The sequence below is a fragment of the Python bivittatus genome, unplaced genomic scaffold (assembly GCF_059951505.1).
Source record: "Python bivittatus isolate LINGU-HERP-01145 unplaced genomic scaffold, Pbiv_v1 ctg000810_np1212, whole genome shotgun sequence".
NCBI lineage: Eukaryota > Metazoa > Chordata > Lepidosauria > Squamata > Pythonidae > Python > Python bivittatus.
This window is the reverse complement of record NW_028277111.1, coordinates 36,736-46,855: the sequence shown is the minus strand read 5'-3', so window position 1 is coordinate 46,855 and position 10,120 is coordinate 36,736.

Below are 10,120 nucleotides of genomic sequence, written 5' to 3'. Positions count from 1 at the left end.
AAATCCTGATGCACCAGATGTGCACAGATGTGCAAAGCAGTTTGTTTCTCAATCTCAAATGAAAGTCGTTTGAAAGCATCCAACGAAGCAGTGAGAAAACTTAAATTGAATCCGAGCATGTAACAAACCCCCCAAAAATAGGAGAAAACCCTATTTGCAACAGGGGGGCGGGAGTTGAACCATCAAGTTACAGCTAGCATTTCCAGGAATGGTGTGAGCAGGCCTCATTGGGAAAGGGAACAAGTGAAAACAAAAAAGATGTTAGAATGCAGGGAGGAAGCGTCAGGCACGAAGAATTGGGAACCATTTGAACGAACAAAGGGAAGGAGCTGAGAAAGATGTTGGACGCAAGCTTCAGGAAGATTGAGCGACAGCCGATGGTGCAAAACATGGGAAAAGAGAGAGATGGAAGATGCGGGTGGGCTTCTGGAGCGATGAGAAGATGGGGAGCTATTCCGGTTTGAGTGCGAGAGAAGTTGGATTTGCTTCTTCTGAAGAAAGAAAGTGGGAAGAAAAAGAAACAGGGTTGTGTATCCAGTGAGGAGGAAGTAGGAACATCCTTTCGGGAGGGAAGGAATTCTCTCTTCTAGAAGCCGTCCCCTAATAAGAACTCTTTCAGTTCTGTCTTGGACTTCTAGTAATTAAAATGAAACACCTCTGCAACAGCTGGCCTGTTAAATGTTGGAGATCTTTTATACCTGGGTGGAAAAATGATTCCCCAAGTCTTTACAATTCATGAGAGTCTTGTAAGGCCCCCTCTGCCCTGTCTTGAAGATGGAGCATTTGGAAGTCCTTGCTTCAGAAAGGCTGGTTTTTAAATATACCCATTTTTGAAGTGGTCGGGCAGAAAGAAGGAAAGAGGAAAAACACTTTTCCTTCTGGGTTGAGGGCAGGGAGGGAATAAAGGAGATTCTTTAGCATACAGACGTGGTGCAACAGACTCAATTTCAGCTGAGATGCAGGATTTCTCTGTGATTATCCTAAATAAAAGGTTTCCCGGGAGGCCAAATGGGGTGATGTAAGGAGCTTCGACTTTGGAAAACAGATTTTTTTTTCTCTATCTGGCTCCCAGACGCAGCCTAAAATTGCTTAGGTGGCAGCGAGGAGTGTTGGAAGTATTAAAACAGTGTTTCTCAACCTCGGCAACTTTAAGATGACTGGACTTCAACTCCCAGAATTCCCCAGCCAGCATGGCTGGCTGGGGAATTCTGGGAGTTGAAGTCCAGCTATCTTAAAGTTGCCGAGGTTGAGAAACACTGTATTAAAATAAGAAACAGAGCTCACTGAAACCACTTATAAAAACTCATGCAGCATCATTCATCCTGCTTGGAACCTGTGTGCTTAAATACTTGACCATGGAGAGCCTCTCCTTCCAACTGCAGTCTACCTTTAGCAAAATAGAACCAATTCATGGCAGGACCTCATGAACTAGGGACTTTACTCCTAACACTGTACTATCTGTCAGGAGGCTGCAACTGAGGTCTCTGTGTTGTGTTTTACATCCTCATCCTCATCCTGTGTTTCAATCCAACGGTCAGCGCTCTTGCACGTTCTTCTATCATCATGGAGACAAAATGCAGTAAAGGTCCGAGCCGCATATTTTCCTAACTCTTTTGCTCTCTGTAGTCATTGCTATGGAGAAGAAAGAAGAAACATGAGAAAGGAGAGAGAAAGAGAAGATCAGGAGACAGAACAGAGAAGATCACACAAGGAAAGAAACTTTCATCCTCTGCATTCTCCTAACTGCTGTGCGAAAAGAAAAGAGCAGTTGCACTCTGGCCCAAAGCCAGCTTTAACAGCACTAATGAAGGAAAGAGAGCTGACTTGCTTTTTTTCCCCTGCAAGGCCATCTTGATTCCTGCCAACTAAATGGACAAGGCCGTGCAGTCTTCTAGGTCAGTGTTTCTCAACCTTAGCAACTTTAAGATGGGTGGACTTCAACTCCCAGAACTCCCCAGCCAACAAAGAACTGGGAGCTGAAGTCTGGAATTCTGGGAGTTGAAGTCTGGAACTCTGGGAGTTGAGGTCTGGGAATTCTGGGAGTTGAAGTCCACCCATCTTAAAGTTGCTGAGGCTGAGAAACACCGTTCTAGGTGACATCTGCAGAAGTGGCTTGCCCTTGCCTCCTTCTTCCTAGGGCTGCGAGAGAGGGGCCGGCCCCAAATCCCTCACCTGGCTTCCATGCCTAAAGCAGGACCAGAACTCAGATTTCCCTGCCCCAAGTCCAGAACTTTAAGCCCCAGACCAAACTGGCTCACTTTTACTTGAATAAGTAGCCATCATTAACAGGGGTGTCCACAGAGTGTGGTCCAAAAAATCAAGATAGCAGCTGCCATACTGAACTCAAAGTTTTAGGTGCAACAAACACTTTTAAAAAAGGGGTGGAGCTGGGATCCCACCATCGGGGCCACCATCTTGACTTTTTTGACCACACTCTGCAGATGTCCCCAAAAACTGAGGATTCAGAAACTGCAGGAAGTTGTGATTTAAATGCCTCCTATCCCACCCTATCCAACAGGGCTGTCTTCTTCTGCTATCATACAATAATATTATGCCCTGTTCGTATTACAGTAGTGAATTCCTTAGCAAGCGAGTGACTGTTGATAAGTATAAAATATAAAGTAGGTTTTTTCCTTTTCTTTCCTTAGTTGAGTTTTTTTTTTAATTCTTTAAGATTAAAGATTGTTTTGTTAATTGTGTATGCATAAATAAATATTTTTTAAAAACGGACTGCCCTCTTGGTTTAAATCTAAAAAAAAGTGATATGTAAATGCTGCGGAGAAAAGCTATTACGACATTCACAGTTATGAACTTCCTCCATCTTTCTCCCTCAGCCGAAAAGGCCGGGTGGAGGCAATGCACTGGTTCTGCCTGCTTTTGCATCTTCTTCCACTTTTGGGGTTTGATCACAGAGGAAAAGAAAATCAATTTATTCATTTATTTTGATGTGTCGCATTTATATGGCCGGCCACCTTGCACAAAGCAACCCTGGGCGGCCACCAATAAAACCAACAATTAAAACGGTCTACAAAGCCAGATTAAAAACAATGAAACGCCAATAAAAACAAGATGGTGAGAGGGAATCCCTCAAGATGTGGCCCGTGATGCAGCCAGCGCGCGGGCTCCCTGTTGCCAGGGGATCCCCAGGCCAGTTGACAAACCCACATTTTGAAGGCTTTCTGGAAGGTCACCAGGACTGGGGGCTAACCTCACCTGGGGAGGGGATGATGTTCCCGGGCTGGTCCTCGTGACTTTCACCGGATGAAAGGAGCAAGGAAGCTAAAGAGAAGCAGCTGGAATTCACACTGAATTTGGGGAGGTTGCATGACGAGGATCCACACCTGGCAGGTTCCTTGACTTTGCAGCTTTGCAGCCGTCTGATTCCCATGGCCTCTCGAGAGAAGTAACCCCAAACCCTCACATGAGTGGTGGCGTTAGTATAAGGGTCATGTTTGAGGAAACATCATTTGCCATCACCTCCCCAGCCTTTAGGGCTAACAAGATGTTTAGCCATTGCTTCTGGAAACAGAAACGGCTCTTTGGGAGGGAATAAAGAGCAATTGGCGTTCCCGTGGCTCTACACACCTAGGCGTCCATTTGAATCGCAATGCCCTAGTCCAGTGTTGTCCAAACTTGGCCTCTTTAAGATGAATGGACTTCAACTCCCAGAATTACCCAGGCTGGGGAATTCTGGGAGTTGAAGTCCATTCATCTTAAAGTGGCCAAGTTTGGACAACACTGCCCTAGTCCCTGGCCTTCAGGAGTCAATCCAGCACAAAGTAAACCAGGACAGCGAAGCTCCAGGCTTCAAAACTGTAGCCCTCTGGATGTCTGGAAGTCCTCCTATTTCTCTTTCGCCTCTTAGTAGAAGGGCTAAGACCCGTCAGTGAGAAACATGCATTGCGATCGGGATTCTTGGCCGGATCATCGACTTCTGCATCTCGTGCGGTTTTGTTTTTTGATTCTTTTCACTTTGTTTCCTATTTTATTGGATTGCTTTGGCGGGTGTAATTCTAATTCTCCTGGCGGCTTATCAGAAGCGACGCCGTGTCTCCGCATTGCAATCTGTTGTTTTGCAGACCTTCTCCGGTTTTGGCATCGGGGCGGTGAGGGGCTGATGTCCAAGGTCCTCCTCCTCTGCCCTGCTTAACTCTGTCCTTTCGGAGCCTTTCTTGGCAGCGCAAATTACGCGGCCCTTTCCCTAAACGATTCACTGGGAAAGAGATGGACGGATGGATTGGTCGATCAAATGCATTTTTATCCTGCCGCAGTTCAAGACAGTCTCTTGGCAGCTTGCCTCAAATAAATAATACAGTTAAAACGTCCATGGTACTATCTCAAAAGCTGACCCTCCTAATGAACAACAATTACAATAAGCAACGTAAGTGCAAACCACAAAAATACCATAAAAGTGTAAAATTTAAAAAAAGAGAGCAACACCAGATCATTGAAACAGCCCCGTTTTCGGCAGTGTTCAAAAGTTTTGATTCCTTTTACCGCAACGCAAAGTCTAAGAAAGAGGAACTCCAGGAACCATCTTCCAGTGGCAAGGAGTTCCTTGAGTGAGGATGACATGACTTACCTTCATTTCTTTTTTTCCTACAGTTCTCGGGAAGCAACATCAGATCTCCCACGCTTGCTTTGGTGCAGGTTTGAAAAGGAAAAAGTCAGGGGTATCAGGGTAGTCCCCAAATGCAGGCTGGAGAAGATTTTGTGCCTGAAAATACTTCAGGCTGCTGTTTTGGCAACCAAACAAGGTTACATTCCAAATAAATCAGTTTTAGACTGGTTCTCTTCGCTGCTGGGAACTCTTGTTTTCAGAGTTCCTCCGAGAGAAAAACACTCGCCGAGTCGTTGGGAGTCATGTCGCACAAGTTTCATTTATTATTTTTATTATTATTTAGATTTTTTAAAAAAGAGCATGGGTTGTTAATAAGTAAAGGTAAACAAGCCCATTTGATCACCTACTAATAAATGTGATCTGCTGATCTTCCGTGCCAATTTCTTCTCTTAAGTATGAGAGATCCTTATGACTTGACCACTATACAATTTAAGCAACATTTATTACCACTGTTAATTTTATAATTCAAGGTAGGTATCCCTTTTTCTCCAGGAGTTTAAGTCAGCCTTCATGGGGCTCTTTCTTCATTTTATCCCCACCATTCTGATCCTTGTTTGGAGACATGGTTTATATTCATGATCCTTCTTTAGTATATGCTTTGGATTGAAAGTGCAAATGTTGGCTTGTTTGGGCAGGAAGAATTGTGCCAGGCTGCAGGATCTTGTGGGTGCGTGGGAGCGATGAATGATCAGAGGATACCTATCACCCATAATTAAGGAGCGGCAAACAGAATAAATTCAGTCAGCACATACCAGGATAAAAGGATAAATTCAGATAGTACGTCACAATCATAATCACAATTACCAAAAAAAAGGGCCTAATGACCCTTCCAAGCATGCTCAACAGCATATAATCCCTCATATTATTTATACATCGACTGGATATTTCATAGTTACTGAAAAAATTTTTCGCCCATCCCACGCAATTCCTTCCTAGCACTTATGAGGACCTGTAAATTCTCTTTTCTACCCAGTAGGATGCAGCTGATTGCATTTCCTATTCTATTCCTGATGCTCTCCCCAAATATTGGTAATTTTCCCTAAGGATTATGGGATTTGTCTGGCCGTTGTCAATTTTTAGAGATCCTAATAGATTTTTAAGTGAAGGCCACTGTAGTAAATGTAATTGCTTGTGCTGGATAGGGTTTAATGATTTATTTAAAAATTCAGCTAAATAGTTTTTTTAATGTAATCTATGTTTTGGGGATCTGATTTTTCTGTCGTTTTTCTTGTTCTTTCTTTTCCGCATCCAGTAAAGCTTCTATTTAATAGACGAATGTAGGAGAACTGTCTGTTATTCACAAATGCCTATTAAATAGGAAAGCATGCCCTTACTGAGTTTATGTCATCAGTATAAAAACGTCATTACACAAAGGATGACAACTATCCATTCATATCCATTTCCATCATTTGTATTCACAAATCACATACATCGAAGTAAATAATGCTATGCCCCAAATGGATGAGATCATTTCATCAATTACATAAATCATTACAGAACATTGGTCCGTTGCATGCACAGTCCCTTGCATCAAGGCCCGTTAAATCCAAATTTCATTGTAATAATTTTTAAAAAACCACATGCATTTGTTTTGTAGAAAAATGTATTTGCCTCCACTGGATCTAATGAGTGAATGAGTGGATTTCCTTAAAGTTCCAGTTTAGATTCACACCTACACTGTAGTACTAAATTAACTCATTTCCTGGGGTAAACTGAACCATAAGTTAACCAAACAGACTGGGTTCACACATATTAAGTCACACAAAAACTAGCCAAGCTCAGGCTAAGCATGAGTGTAAATGCAAGTGCAGTGCCTTTTGTTGACCAGGTTAAGGTTGTTGTGGGAACAAAGCCATCAAGTCTGTTGTAAAGCCTCCAACAAGTGTTGTGTCCTTGCTTCAAGACCAACACCTCCCCCAATCCGTCAAGTTTGCACATACCGTAACGTCCTGCCTAAACATTATTCAGGGGTTGTTAACTGTTGCTGCTAGCTACAAATATTCTGCCTGACAAGATACACAAGAATTGCTTTTAAAAAAATCATTTTTGTACTGAAGTTGACACAGGGCTCTCCAGAACATTTTGAGTCTCTAAAAAGAGCCACCTTAAACTGCTGTTCTGAGCCATTCTTCTACAATAATGTTTTGCATATTCATTACACTGATTTCTGGCTCTAAGGGCCTTTCCTCGCTAAGGTGCAAACAAGCCTTGCCAGCAAAGGCAGGATCTGATGTTTTTGTAAACATGTGTGCAACATCATGGTATGCATACCAGTGGGGTGGATTTGCACTGCAATAGTGTAACACTGCTTTAATCACTTGACACCTCCTCCACCCCACTCCGGAGGTCTCTGCCTGGGAAACCTTTTCCTTGCCGTGATGTCAGCCCTCCAAGGTAGACCAGACTAGGAAACCAAAGTCATGTAGGCCAATGCTACTTTTATGGTAAAGTTATAGTAACAGAATCTTGCAGATCTAAACACACCTCTTATCTTCATGTGTACTAGGGAGGAGCTTGTCTGAGAGGTCTATGTAGGTTACATTCCTGCCCCAGACTCAGGTTTCTTTTATCTGATTGTTGCCTTGGCCATGACTCTTCCTCCTGTCCCTCAAGGCCATTCCCTCTGCCCTCCACATCTGGTCCCATGAGGTTGCCTTCATCTCATCCTTGCCCAATGAGGAAGAGAGAGGCTTAAGTGATTCTCAGCCGTGTGGATATTGGTCCTCCTTCTGTATCAGTCCGAGGGCAACTTAAAAACTCTTCGGCTTTGAAGCCCATTATCTTGGAAGGGACAACTGGGAAAAATCACAAAAGAAGCAGGGGAAGGACTGGCAACTAGGCAGCAAATGTCACGCTCGTATACTTTCCCACCAACTCAAAGATGGTGAAAAGCACTTCAGCTTGGCCATGGAGAACGTCCTTGAGAGTGCAGCCCAAGAGCCCAAATGCTGTTTTGGCTGGGCTAAATCAGTCCTATCATTTGAAGAATAAACTTGTTCTGACCAACCAAGGAATTAGAATACTGTGAGATTAGATTTGGTCCACCACAGATTTTGGGCAAGACCAGACTACTTCATTGATCCCTTGGAGCATCACCATCACCCCAGGTCTTCTGTTGCTTGCTCAATAACAGGAGCTAGAGGTTAAATATCTGGAGTTCCCGCCGTGCTGAGTGAATGGGGGTCAGGAGGGTGGCATCTGCAGATGCCCTGTCTCTACTGTATGGCTCGGGATTCTGCAACCTCCTCCCTTGAAGACCAAGTTGTGTTTCCATCCCTAAATGCTATTTGGCATTAGCCAGTTTGTAGATCTGGTAGATTTCAGTTGGTCTGCTAAACTCCATTTAGGACATGGAAAACTTGAAATATTGGTCTTCTGGGACTATCTGGGTCAAATAAGAGACTACTGAGGCACGTCTACTCCACTCATATTCTCCACCAATCTCTTTCAAGCTATTCTCTTCCATACTTGCAGACATGCATGTAACCTGAACACCCTTTTAGGATCTTGTGATGACGCCCTAGGCGGAGGGGCACAAGGAAAACTGGCACATCAAAGACCACAGATAAGGTTCTGAAAAATAGTGGTTTATCATCAAACAAGCAAGTTAAAACCAGACATCAGGGGAATTAGTTATACATTAAACTGAGGATGCTAATAGATCAATGGCATTAGAATTGGGCCATAATGCAGCAAAATCCAGGGAAAATAATGTTTGCCTTTGGGGGAGTTGGACAAGGCTCAATAACATTTCTAACAAAAGAGTGTACATGACTGCGGGGGGGGGGGGTGAAGGAAAATATTTTAGAACGGTGTTTGTCCAAAATGAAGGAAAGAAATGAAAGGGAAAAAGGGCAGCCAGGAAGAAAATCAAGGATTGTCCAACTCTTGCAAGAAACAGTGCAGAAAACTGAACCAGGAGCAACTAAAAAACAGAACTGGGGACTGTTTTAACTGAAGGAAGGAGCTGAAGAAAGACACTCGGGTGCAAACATGAGAGTCTGCAAATGTCAGAGTTGTGGTGGAAAATAAAGAGAAAAAAAAGGAGTAATGTGTGGATTACATCTAGTACCCGGTTAATCAGTACTGGTGCCCCTCAGGGATGTGTGCTTTCCCCGCTGCTTTTCTCCCTTTATACCAATGACTGCATTTCAAAAGACTCTTCTGTTAAAACCTTGAAATATGCGGATGATACAACTGTCATTGGTCTAATTCGAAATGGAAATGAGTCAGCATATAGACGGGAGGTTCAACAACTGGTCTTGTGGTGTGGTTGTAATAACTTGGAATTGAATACATTTAAAACCGTGGAGATGATTGTGGACTTTAGGAAGAATCCTTCTAATACTCCTCCCCTTAACATACTCAACAGCCTCGTATCAGTGGGAGAGTCCTTCAGGTTCCTGGGTTCTATACTTTCCCAAGACCTGAAATGGACGTTTAACATCACAGCCATCATTAAAAAGGCACAGCAAAGGATGTTTTTCCTGCGGCAACTTAGGAAGTTTGAATTATCCCAGGAGCTCTTGGTACAGTTTTACAGGGGAATCATTGAGTCTGTTATCTGCTCCTCTATAACTGTCTGGTTTGATTCCACAACCAAACAGGACAGACTCAGACTCCAACGGATAGTTAAGTCTGCAGAAAGGATCATTGCTACCCGCCTGCCTTCTATAGAAGAACTATATACTGTGAGGGTCAAAAGGAGGGCAGAGAGGATATCTGCAGACTCTTTTCATCCTGGATATAATCTGTTCCAACTTCTTCCTTCAGGACCGCACTATAGAGCTCCATATGTTAAAACATCTAGACATTGGAATAGTTTTTTCCCTTGTGCCACTGCTCTGTTAAATACTATATGATTTGATATGTACTGGACAGTGGCTTCTTCTTTTGGAAAAGTTATTTTACTGGGCAGTGTTATTGTTACTGTTTATTAATTTTCTGTTGTTATCCAAACGCACCGTCGATCTTGCTGTTCGTCACCGAAGACAAATTCCTTGTGTATATTTTATACTTGGTCATTAAAGTATTTGTATTGTATTGTATTTGTATTAAAAGATAAGGGAATTAATTCAGAAGCATTTCTGTTTGGCTGCTGCTTTGCGTACGGTAGAAATTGGACTAGATTCTTTTGTAGAAAAAAATGTGGATAGAATAAGAAAAGAGGAAGGGAGCTGATCCATTCAGCCACAAATTGGAAAACTCTTTCTGGATGGAAGGAATGTGTCTTCCACAATCCTAGCATTGATAACTTTTATATTCTTTAGGGACCAAGCCATTAAGCCCAAATTCTAACTTCAAGCTGGCCAATCAGCTTTTGACGCGCATCTTTAAGGCGTCATTCAGAAAAAAAGATTTTTTTTTGGCCTTCCTCAGCTATAGGAAGGGGGACAATTAGAAGAGTTACTTTAGCTTACAAATGTGATGCAACTTATTTAATTACAAGAGATACACATATCTTTATATATTATATTTATATAATAGTATATAAATATA